Source organism: Cinclus cinclus, chromosome 6, assembly GCF_963662255.1.
Source record: "Cinclus cinclus chromosome 6, bCinCin1.1, whole genome shotgun sequence".
Classification (NCBI taxonomy): Eukaryota; Metazoa; Chordata; class Aves; order Passeriformes; family Cinclidae; genus Cinclus; species Cinclus cinclus.
The window spans coordinates 18,018,761-18,031,323 of NC_085051.1; positions in this window are offsets into that span (position 1 = coordinate 18,018,761).

Here is a 12,563-nt window from a genome sequence, read left to right on the forward strand (position 1 = left end):
TCTCCTTAGTAGCCGGTACAGTGCTGTGGTTTGGATTTACTATGAGGAATTGTTGATAACAGACAAGTTTTGGTTGTTGCTATGTAGAGCTTACTCTAGATCAAGGATTTGTCCATTTCCCACGCTCTGCCATTAAGCAGGTGCATGAGAAGGGAAGGAGCATGGCAAGGAGAGCCGATCCAAACTAGCCAGAGAGATGTTCCATACCACAGAATGTCAGGCTCAGGATATACACTGGGGGGAGTTGGCCTGGAGCTGCCCATCACCACTGGGGACAGGTTATGGAGTTGTGCTGCGCATAATTTGTGTTTCTTGGGGTTTATTCCTCTCTTGCTCTCCTTTTCATTATTACTATTGTTACTGTTAAAATGATTACTATTATCATCATATTTTACATTGCTTCAATTGATAAATTGTCCTTATCTCAATCCATAACTTTTAATTATAATATATTACTGACTCTCCGCCCGATCCCACCAGGGTAGGGGCATGAGGGAGGGGTGGCTGCACGGTACATAATTGCTGGCTGGGGTTAAACCATGACAGTGTAATCATACACTTCATTTAGAACTGGCAAGGAAAAGAAAGTGGGAAATGGTTCTAACAGATACCAGCACAAAACAGCTGGACTTCAAAGGAAGCAGGAAAATGCTGCGGGGGATTTCTCCACCAAACCACCCTCCTGTTAACTTAGCATTCTATGATGAAGCTTCAATAAAGGAAAGCCTAAAATTACTTTGAAACTTAATCCGCCCCACAACCACCCCATCCACCTTCGAAGTCAATTTTCAAGTCAGGAGGAACCATTATCATCTCATCTGATCTCCTGTTATTTTAAAGGTTAACATTTAAAGACTAAAAGTAGCTCACTCTATATTCTACAGTAGCACATTCTACCCCGGGATAACCCTCAAATACCAGGAAGTCTCAAGAACACTTCAGGAGATGGGAGAAACCACACTTTGATCCCTCAGGAGCCTCTAAAAACATATCTGGCACATCCCCAGCATTCAGACTTCTTTGAGCTCAGCAGAAAGCAGCAGAGCACTTTGCTCTCCATCGCTAGGCAGACTCATTATCCATCTTTCAATTCACCCAATGTCATTAGTGAGCAGGAGGGGAAAAGCAGTCCACAGCATGGCTCACTTGTAGATTAAGACTCCCAGTAAGTCCTTATGCATTAAAAGCAAAACATACCCAAGAGAAAATCCAGGAACAATACAGTAAAAAGTTTCTGAAGAAACTGAGTCACTATCTTCAATACCAAACGCCCACTGTGAAAATTAGATCCCCTCTAGGATAGACAAGGATAGAGGATGACAAAAAAATAGAACTTATCTCTTGCATTTGAAGAATTTAGAAAAAAAAAACTCTAAAATCCATGCTGGAAATAACCAGGTCAATTCTAGCACAGAAAATACACCTCCTATTACTCACCTCAGCCAAAAGAGTGTTCTAGCTCTGACTGCCCAGAGCAGGATAATCAAGGGAGAGGGGACCAGAGCTGGCCACACATGGTTATCAGCATCAAGGGAAATCAGCTTCCCATTTATCCCCTTGTAAATCTGTTGTTGATAAGAATCACATTGATGTAACTACAATAATTTATTTTGGATGCTCTCACTGCTCTCATCTAAGTTGGCTTTCCCCTCCTTTTTTTTTTTTCTTAAAAGATTGTTACAATTCCCAATGAAGTATCTGTTTTTCTACAACAGGGGTCTCTTCCCCATGGAGACAACTGCGGCCCAAGTAAAGCTCTTGATACCAGTGAAAACAGAGGCTTCCCTCTGCAACTGTCTGCTTTTCCCTCCTCCCAGGCTTCTAGCAGCACATCTGTTGAGTCAGGATCCACACTTCCACAGTGCCTGAGGGCAAACAGCCCAATGAAGTCAGCAACCAGTATTTTGTCCCGGTCTAAGCACAGTGGTTTTTAAGTGGCTTTTAATTCCTGTCTCACACACACTGCATACACCAGAGGTAAGCCCTGGGGAGTGCACAATGGACAGAACAGGCTTTTGTTTCGCTCTCCAGAGACCATTTCTGAGGCTGAGCACAGCCTTATTCCTCAAACATGAGCTCAGACAGACACCTGCACTCTTTCCCTGCTCAGGGGAAGGAAAAAACCCAGACAACTGGGACTCAAAGGTGCAGGAACCAGCCTGACAGTTCTTCCTCCCCAAATATAGGAAGAGGTCGCCCCAATAACAAGAAATATATTATTTTAAACCCCCCCCAAGTGGACAAGGTACATTGGAGACCACACCAAATGTTTCCTCACCTCTGGCAGACCTCTTGCCTTTAGCCAAGTCTCTCTAGCCAAGCAAAGATGGAAGAGGGCTACTCCACATAACAAGGGGCAACCTGAAACCAACCACAGGTCAATTCCTCAGCAAGTGGTACTTTCACACAGGACCGGACTCACCCTTTCTATGCTTCAACACCCAAAACCACAAGGATGAAGCCTAACACTTTCCCATCCACACATTCCTTGCACACAGCACTTGACCATGAGCCTCTTTCCTGCTCCCGCATGTCCACGTGCCTGGCTTCTACACTCACTGTACACTCCTGTGATGGCACACACAGCTCACATCATCTCCCTGGGAGCTCTGCATGGAGCTTACAGTGACCATGGAGAAAAAAAGCCAGCCATCTCTGTTCCCAGGACAGTGTGGGGGTGAGATGTGGGATATTAATTCCTCCCTTCTGCATTCCACCAAAGCTAAGAAGAAATACTGACATGACTCTCGCCTGCCTTGTCAGGCACTAGAAAAGTCCTGGTCATTGGCTGGCATGCCAGAAATGGCTGCTATCTGCCACTTGGCTCTGACAGCAGATAAATTTGACCAAAACCATCCTTCCTCCTTATTTTCTTTATTGTTGAAGCACTGTGGACAGTGAGGGTCAGAGTACTCCCTAAAAACCACAGAGGCATTGTGGCTGCTGCTCTAGCAGATAGCAGGTCAGCAACACTCTCCAGACAAAACAGAAACCTCTCCCACAGTAATTCCTACCTCCCACAGTAATTCCTACCTCAAACCACTCTTGGTCCCAGTTTTAACTGGATTTCATTAGTGAAGGAGCCAGTGAATTCATTGTTCATGCTCCAGCTATGCTGGTAAGTCATATGCTTGTACTGAAAGAGCTGCCAAGGACTACTTTCAGTCTGTGTTGAGCTGACTGCACTCCTGTCTGAGATGCACCGACTGAGCTGTACAGAACTTTTCTGGCTGGGACTCGAGAGTCCAGCAAGATTAGCAAACTCCAAATGCAGCCCAGACTCCAAAACACACCTGTTATTCCGCCATGCAATGCCAATAGTGCAAAACAGTAATCATCTGCTTGATGTTTCTCCTGTCCACTTCTTCCCCATAGGAGCAGAAGTGTTCCAGGGTAAGGTATCAGACACGTTTTCACCTCATCCATTTGTACAGCACAGCAGATCTTTCTCCCACAGCATTTCCAAAAGGTGTTTCTTCCTTTATATCCGTCCCTCTCCTACAGTGGCAAAGACATCTGGGAAACATGCTGCAAATTTCAGCCCAACTCCACTGTTTCTTAAGAGTGTCCATCTTCCATATCACAGCTACAAGGACAGATTTCACCAAAGTACAGGCACTCACAACTCTTTCCACTGCCCCGGCTCCCCACTGTTGCTTTCTTTCTTACAGAAGTAAAGAAAACCTGGGTTAACAAGTGAACTTTGCACCTTTTGTATTCAGATCTGGCACCAGCCACAGATAACAAACAATGGCCAATGCCAAACATTTTATGTCGCCGACTTCTGCCTTGGCTTTTCTTTATGAAACTTCATTACTTCCGCCAGGAACAACCCATGGGTCTGAGCAACATCCTCTCTTGCACCTCCCAAACCACACATCTCATTTCCGCCTCCCTTACGAGGCTGTGACACATCCCACATCCTCCACACTCCCTCTCTGGGATGCACTCACCCCAGCAGGTAGGAGAGGCAGCTCCATGGCAGCCTACAGGGATGCAGGCAATGCAACATCAATCAAGAGTTGCACAATGTGTATTTGCTTGGCTGCACCCTGCAGACAGTGCCTGTAGATCATCACTCAATTGAATTTAAACAACTGCCAAGGACCCTCCCTCACCTGTTGTAGAACAGAATTCCTGATGTCCCTTATCCCACTAAACCAGTATCCTGCTTCAAATAATGTTCACCAGTACTGGCATCAAAAGCATGCATGAAATATACACACACACATATATATACAAGTAACTCCATTAAAAGCCCAGCTGGCATGTCATGGCATCAATTCATGCTTACATCCTTCTAAGGAGCCGGACACACTTTCAGTCCCACACTGAGCTTATTGCACTCTGGCCCTATGGAGCTGCATAGCAGTTTTCCAGCTTGGATTGAGGTCATAACCACCCAACCACCACAAGAAACTCAGGCTAGAAACAAGCTGGTCACACCCAAGTGCCCAGACCCCAAAACATACCTCTTATTCAGCCATGAAATTCCAGGACTGGAAAACAGTCATCACCCTCCTGCTCATCTTGCCAAGAGTTTTATTACAGCCAGCAGCCAGGACGCAGGACTTAGCAGGACTCCCTGAATCCGTTCCCCAGGATCCCAGGGTGTTGAGATCACAACCAGAGGACTTTGGCAGGCAGGACAGAAAGGACCACTGAAGAGAGATGCCCATCAGCAGTGCTGCTACTATGGGGCAGATCCCTGCCAAGAGGGCCTGGCAGCCAACAGCTAGTGTGCTGTGGGGAGGGATGGAATGAGGCACTCTCCACAGAACTGACAGAACACCTCATCTCCATTCCACTCCTCGTTTCTCCCTCCACACCCTGGTTTCAGACACAGGGTAGCAGGGAAAAGCACATTTCTCACAGACTGGGAAGATAGTCACCATATTGGGGAAAAGTTCTGTCAAAATGCAAGTACAAAAATTTCATTTCAGCTCTGCTGTAGCAAAAGAAAAATCACATTCAGGGTCTGAAAGGTAGGATGAGACAGAAGGAAACCTGGTCTACACCCTTAGGATCTTAAAGGTTTTTAAACAACCAGGGAGACTTAGGCTTCTGTTCCTCAAAGCCAGAGAAGCTGAGATGAGCTGTCATTTCTGAGAGCCTCCCTCCCTCAGGCTTTCCATGACCTCAGCTGTCAGTGCACAAGCTTAGACAGAGCTGGAGATAACCCAGTGTTGAGCACAAGAGCAGAAAGTAGAGTTGAGGGGTAGAACATCCTCTCAGGAGGCTTAAGGAACAAGGCTGATGAGGCTACTGGGGATAGTAATGGTAAACTGGGACATGAAAAAGCACAGCTACCCTTTTTGTTTTTCAGAGGCTGTCAATTTTTTTCTTTCTAAGCGTCTGCCTTAAACAAACGGCACAAGAAGAAGAGAGGGACAGTATGATTGCTTTATAAACGACCAAATTACTTGGGAATGCCAGACAGGATAGTCTGCAACAAATGGGTACACAAGATGATAGAGATGTCACACAAACACATGAAAATACACATTTTCCTTCCGTCCATAACCAATAGTTCAATGCATTCCTGAGCGAAGAAGCCAAACTATGTAGAAGGAACAAGTGAATTTGTCAGTGGGATGACCTGGATAGAAGAGACACAGCTCTCTAATCAACCCCCTCAGGGCTGTCTCAAGAGCAAGGGAGTTGGTGCCTTCTGTGCATGTGTGATGGAAACAGTTCGAGCCATGGTACAAGTTTTATCTGCTGGGAATGATAGGCCTGCTGTAAAGTTCCTGAGAGGAAAGAGAGCCCTTCATCAGCCACTCCCACCTAGCATTTTTGCTTGACAAGGGAATACAAGCAGCTTTCTTCCACCCCCTTATTGAAGAATGTATCACACCCAGAGAGAGAAACCTTCAGAGGCTACATTCAAAGCAGCAAATAAAACCCCTTTAACACAATTGCCCTTAGTTAGGAGAAATAAAACCCGTTAAACTCTTACAAAATGTACCACAAGAGGGATTAACCACCTCAGACTCCAGAATAAAATAATCACACACTGGACGTTATTTCAAGTAGTCATTAAAGGTGTTTTCCTGAAGGAGCCAGGCAACTGGGAGAGTCATTCTCCTCCACTGCAGAAGCCACAAGACAATGAACACAAGCAACAATTTGAAATGAGACACATTTTGTGCAGAAATACAGCATGCGACCAGAAGTAAATACAAGCCAGGAACCCAAAGACATCATCAGCAAACTACAGAGCAAGGACGTGATCTGAGGTGAGTTACACGGAGGAGCTCAAAAGCTGCCACCTCCTCCAGCTTGCAGCTTAAGCCTCCAGCAAGAGCACCTGACACAGAGCAACCGTAGCAAACCAGAGCCCAGGCCCACCTGTCCAAGCCAGCCTTGTGCCTTTGACAGGGATCTGTCACCAGATGTGTCACACAAAGCCTAAGTGATGCTACCCCAGCTTCCAACGCTCCACAGACTGGGAACTGCCTGTCCTAGGCACACAGAATGTCTCAGAGAATATAAAAGCACTGAAACTTTTGCACTGACTTTTCTAGTTACCACAAGCTCAGCCAAGTCAGGCACTCTGCCCCCTCCACCACAGACAGTCCTTTGGCAGCAATGACAGTCACCCAGGAGGACAGGGATGGACATTTGTCTGACTTGTGGCACGCTAAGAGGCTCTTCAGCCTCCGCAATGCCAGCTGGTAAGACCACCCATCACACCAAAAACTTCCCCAAGAACCTTAGCAATAGCCATGAAGGTCGCAAAGTTAATGTGCTTTCTCTAAACGGACTTATTTCAAAACTGTCTGAATAAAACTGCCTCTGATGGTGATGCTATGTCAATCAACCCTCGTTCTAGGAAGCACCACAGGAACCCTCAGAGAAAGCCGGGAAGTGCTGTAGGAGGACAAAGGAAGCAAAGCAGCGCAGAATTTAAGGGATGCTATAGAGTAGCCTGAAATCAAGATATATAATTCCTAAAATTCAACAGGACACTGCAACGAGTTAATTACAAAAGCCTTCAGGAAAAGTCAGACTTTAAAAAAAAAGTTACCGCAGTTTAAGTTCTTCACGATAGGACAGGAAGAAGCAGCTACTCATAAAAGATTCCTCATGGCAACCAATAACCCACTGCCATCAGCTCCCCATCCGATGCAGCTTCCAGAAAAAGAAGGGAACAGAACATCGCCTGGACTGTGTGGTAAACAAGTACTCACTCTCTCCCTCCTCCGCCTCCGAGGGTCCCACCAGCCCAGCATGAAGGCCAACTCTTTATTTGTACAACAGGGAAATCTGACTGAACAAAAGGCGGAGGGGGGTAATAATCGTTTCACAAGATTTATGGCAACATTCTGAACATCTTTTTACTAATTCCGCGGCCTATGGAAAGTTGGTGACATCACCCACAAGAGGTTAAAACACTTCTCCAAGGAAAAAAAAATAAAAAAATAAAAAACCAAAGCACATAAGAACCGAGCCCCTGCAAAGCTGTGCAATGCCATAGGGCGCCGGAGGGGAAGCGAAGCAGTGCTGCGGTAGAGCCGCGCTCGGGTGGCCGCGGCCCCACAGGTGCGCGGTGCCGGCAGGGACGGAGGGAGCGCCGGGCCCCGCCGCCGCACACGGGGCCCGCGGGCCGCGCTCTGTCCCGCTGCCGCCCCGGCCCCGCTCCCCGGGGGCCCCCGGCTCCCCCCTGCCCCGCCGGTGCCGCCATTTCGGGCGCTCCGCCTCACCCTCGGCCGCCGCTCCGCTCCGCGCCGCCGCACGCCCCGACCTGCCGCGCCGCCCGGAGGGAGGCAGGCAGGCGGACAGCGACGGGAGGCTCCCCCCGGAGGGGCGGGAGGGAGGCGCGGCCGGCCCAGCCCGGGCCACCTCCCCCGCCCCCCGGCCGCTCCCCCTCGCCCCTCCGGTCGGGGCTGCCTGCGCTTTGCCGCGCCGTCCGCAGCCTCGGCTCTCGGCTCCTGCGCCTCGCGTCGCCGTTTGCATTGCCGCGGGCAACACGTTACAGCCAGCTCCGGCTGGAGCGGCTTCTTTTTTTCTTTAAGGCGCCCGATAAAAGTGTTCTCCATGAAACACCCTGTAAATCACGATCGAGTCCTGACTGACACGTTGCCTCATCCTCCCATTACCTCCCTTGAGCCACAGCCCGCATGCTGCTGTGCTAAGCAGCAGCCCTGTGCGAGGGGTGCTCCCAGGAAAAGACCTGCGGCCTCTCCACGGCTGAGTGGCCGCACATGGTTTTTCAAGAGTGGGAGGAAGAGAGGAGACCTGGGCAGGGAAGGGAAAGGCTAGTTTAGAACTTCCTGGGTGCTTGCCTTAACCTCTCCCTGTGCCCAACTCAGAAATCACTTCATCCTTCCCAAGGAGTAAGCTCACTTTAGCACAGAGCTGCCGGAGAACCAAGTGATCAACTAGAGCCTTGGGGGATCAGCTTGTTTGCGCACTGACAGATTTGTTGCAGGAAATATATGGCAGAACCTGGAAGCCACAAGAGACACCAGCCCCTGCCCAAGTCCTGGCCCTCCTTGGTGGAGCCCTGGATAGTCGCCACACTGGGCCACTGCCTTCTTGCTGTATCCAGGGATTTCATGCCCAAACAGGAATCCAAATAACCCCCCAACCCCAGCAGATTTGGGTCAGCAAATGGGCATGACTGGGCACAAGTACTTCCTTGGGAAAGCCTGCAGGTAAAGGCGAGATACACCACAGGTACCCCCCCCCATCCCCATCCTCAGTTTATTGCTGGAGTAATATTTTTATTTTTTTTTATTTTTTTATTATTTTACTGGAGATAGCTGTTTACCTTGAGGATAACTAATTTTACCTGGTCAGGTCCCCTGTGGACTAGTATTTCCAAAAGTAGCACACAGCTGCACTTGTGTTTGCAGTATCCTATATACGTATATAAACATGCCCTGCAGGCTGGAGAGACTACCGGGTTAGTGTAGCCATGCCAACTGAAATTTCCATGCAGCCAGATCAGTAATGAGCTGAGCGCCTGTTAACAAAGCCCTGAACTGCAGGGCCCTGGGTCTATTGGCAGTGAAAGGGAGATTGCCAAACAGAGCATTTGAAGGTGTATTATGGGCTGTAAGATATATTTATAATTGGAGATGAAGTACTTGGCCAATATATATATATATTTATAGTCTAAGCAATCAACAAATAAAAGATCGTGAAAAGACACAAACAGAAGACAAGTGACAGGACAGAAAATAACGTGTGAGTGACTCCATGAGCCCCATAGCAGGAACTCACTAATTGTGTGTAAATGGAAATAGTCCCTTGGAGTTCAGGCTGCTGGAATAAAGAAGGCAGTAGAAAACATCTCAGACCTTTGCAATGCCTGCATTTGTCCTGTGGAAAAGCTTTAAAATTAACACCGTGACTTAAAGCTCTCTTTTCAGCCCTGTCTTGGCTTTTCAAAGAGATGCTGTCAGCCTAATCCTCTTATGCTTACCCTTTGCATATTGACACGAAACACACAAGCAAAAGCAAAACAGAGTGAGGCCCCGTTGCTGGCCTGCAGAGACCTGTGGGACCATGGCTGCTTATCAGAGCAGCTGGCTTTTTTGCTTTTGCCCCTACACCTGACAGTGTACACAGGTGCACTGTTGCATGTGCTAGGATAAGACTTCGCAGGCTGTAAGAAGAGTACTTTCTTGTGATATGATTCCAAAATACCTTACAGATTATGTGCAAAAAGTCATCTGTTCACTAAGAGGCTGGAGCCAATATGGTGAATATATAAGCCCCCAGGCAGTCTTATTCTGCATCCTCCCTTATCTCATGCTCCCTCAGAATATCCCAGTATTTGCATTTATGCTGCAGTTTCCAGCAGTCACTTACAAAGGGTGGCTGTTCCCAGAGCTTCCATTTAGAGCCAAGAGAGATTCTGACAAAAAAGGGGGATGTAGTAAAATGAAGAACTTTTTTGAAATTCTGGTCTCATTTAGGTCTGATATCAGACAGGCTTAAAAACTAGCAACATGCCCCTTGAGACCATGTCTGGGTCTTCTGACAGGACATTTAATTAATTGTGCTGAGAGACAACAAAAGACCTTCCAGTAATAAACCCCATCCTGCTGCTTACTGTTGTCCAAGAACAGCCTGCTCTAATTCTGTGCCATTTTGTCGTCCTTTAAACAAGAATCCACCCTTTCCTGCTTACAAAAAAAAAAAATGTTACAAATAACTACTTGTGCTATCATTTTATAGCAGGGGAAATGAGTAATCATTTGTTTGGTCAAAACTGCAGTGATTAGTCCTGTAATGCATGAACATCCCGCTGGAGCTATGCCAGGGCACAAGGATTAAAAGCAGCTAAATTGCTAACTCTGGTGAAAAGGATGCATGGCACATTAATAAAATAAAAGTTCAGTTCTATGAATACAGGTAACAAAGTGAGAACCTGTCCTCTCTGACAGCACTACAACCCCCAGACATTGGGGAAGTGTTTCCCCTTTTTCTCCTGTGTGCTCTGCCTTCCCTAATCAGTTGGACTCCAGCTGCTTAAAGGAGGTAAAAGAAGACTGGAAATTAATTTCTCCTGAGCTGCCTCCAAGACATGGGTTCCTGGTTAACTCTTTCCCTGCTTGCAAGACCCCCTGTGTACCACCATGGGGGACAGGCCACTTCCTGAGCAGTGAGAAGGGAAGGCTGCACTAGGACCATCAGTGACTGAAGAGGGAAGGCTGAATCTCCCACAGCACCTGAAAAAAAAAAATCTCTCACCACAACCACCCATAGGACAGTGTTTTTTATTTCCTGTACTGTTTGCACACTAAGAAAACATACTTAAGGTTGTACATTAAAATAATCTGATGGTTCTTGCCATTGCAGTATGACAGCACTGATAAAGATAACACAGAACTAGCCCACATTTGTGTGACAGCTGTATTTCACACCTTTGCCTCGGGTGTGCTGTGTACAGAACGTGGGAGGTGCATGTTCAGAACACCTTCCCATGGATTTCCCTTCCCAAACGTCACTACCTGGAAACACGAGCAGTTCCCCTGGCAGCATTGTAGGTCTTACTCCAGGCTCCACACTAGCTACCCTGGTTCCTTCAGGGCCTCTTGTAGCTTTCTGATTCCCAGTCTCTGGAAGGCATTAATGCAGTCAAATAGTGTGAGCCACAGCCAGCCAACAGTAAGGACTGAGCAGGATCTTACTACTTTTAGCTCTTCCTTTTACTCAGAAATCCTGCTCTTCCAGAGAAACACTTCTTTCCTGTCACAAGAAAGGGCACCAGGAGGAACCATGGAAATTCTTTGTAATACTGATGGTCTGTAGGTGACTCAGAGCACTTTTCCTGCCTGGGATTTTCCCAGCAAACTTGTGCAATAAATAGACATTCAGAGTAACCACTTCATCCCAAGAGAGGAAAGACCATGGACAAGTAAAGGCCTTCCATGTGCCGCAAGGTTTGGGGGCTGCATCACAGCTGCAGTATCACATCTTGTGCCTAAAATGTCAGAGTCACAAACGGAAACAGCCTTGAAGACAAAAGGGGAAAAGGGCACACACAAAAAAAAAAATCTCAATCCCAAGGCTTTAGAGCCACTGAGCTGCAAACCAGAAAGCATTGCAGCCCAGAAGCTCCATGCCCAGGCACCGTGCCAGCTTTGCTGACAGGAGCATTTGTGGGGACAGCTCCCATCTCTGCCCCTAGTCCTCCTTGCCCTTTTCCCACCCCTTAGCAACAAGAAGGCCCATTCCCAATGGGAACAGGTTCAGTTCAGCTCTTTCTCAGGCCCTTCACCAGTAAAGTGAGGCTGTCTCTGCAAAAGAAAAAGGTACATTTCACACAAGCAGCTGCCTTGTACTTTCATCCCACGGGCATTTGAAAGCACTCTGGGGGAATCTTTCATGACAGCGGGTAAGGCAGTTCCGAGTTCCTGGAGATTCCTCAGGAAAGGATAAGAGAATGGGAGGAAACAAGCAGCATTAGCCTTAAAACAGGCTATATATGGCTCCTCTGGTTTGTACAGCACAGGTCCTGCAATGGGCTATGAATCAGCAGCACATGCCAGTGCCTGCGGGTCCCAGGGCAACTGCTCTGTGTTCTGTAAACATACACTAGGGCAGTGAAAAGGTCCATAAGGGTGACAAAGCAATGAAAACCATTGGGATGACTCGTCCTATCAATTCGTGCTATAATCACATATGGAATCTGTTAGCTACAATATTGACAAGTCCAACCAAATCCTGCAGTAAATCCGGGCCCCATCCAGATCTTGCAGGAAGCATTCTCACTCACCACAGCAGGCTCTCAGTTGAGCACTGCTGCTGCAGAACCAAGAGGAGATGCTTCTCTCCGAGTCAGATTAATCACTACTTAGAGCTAGCCCAAATTTAAATAATTTCTTTCACTCTTACACAGAAGTTCTAGTTAATACAGACCCTCTTTGTCCTCTGCTCTCTGCTGCTAGGCCACTTCTTCGCCAGAAAGAACAGGAGCAAGACTTTGTCCCTTTATGGGGAACCAACATCCCCAGACAGAAGGCCCAGTTCTGTGCTGCTAGCTAAGACCAGCCAAATTCCCCCAAAGAAGCAGAGGCCTCAAGAGACCAGGGCAGCATGCAGAC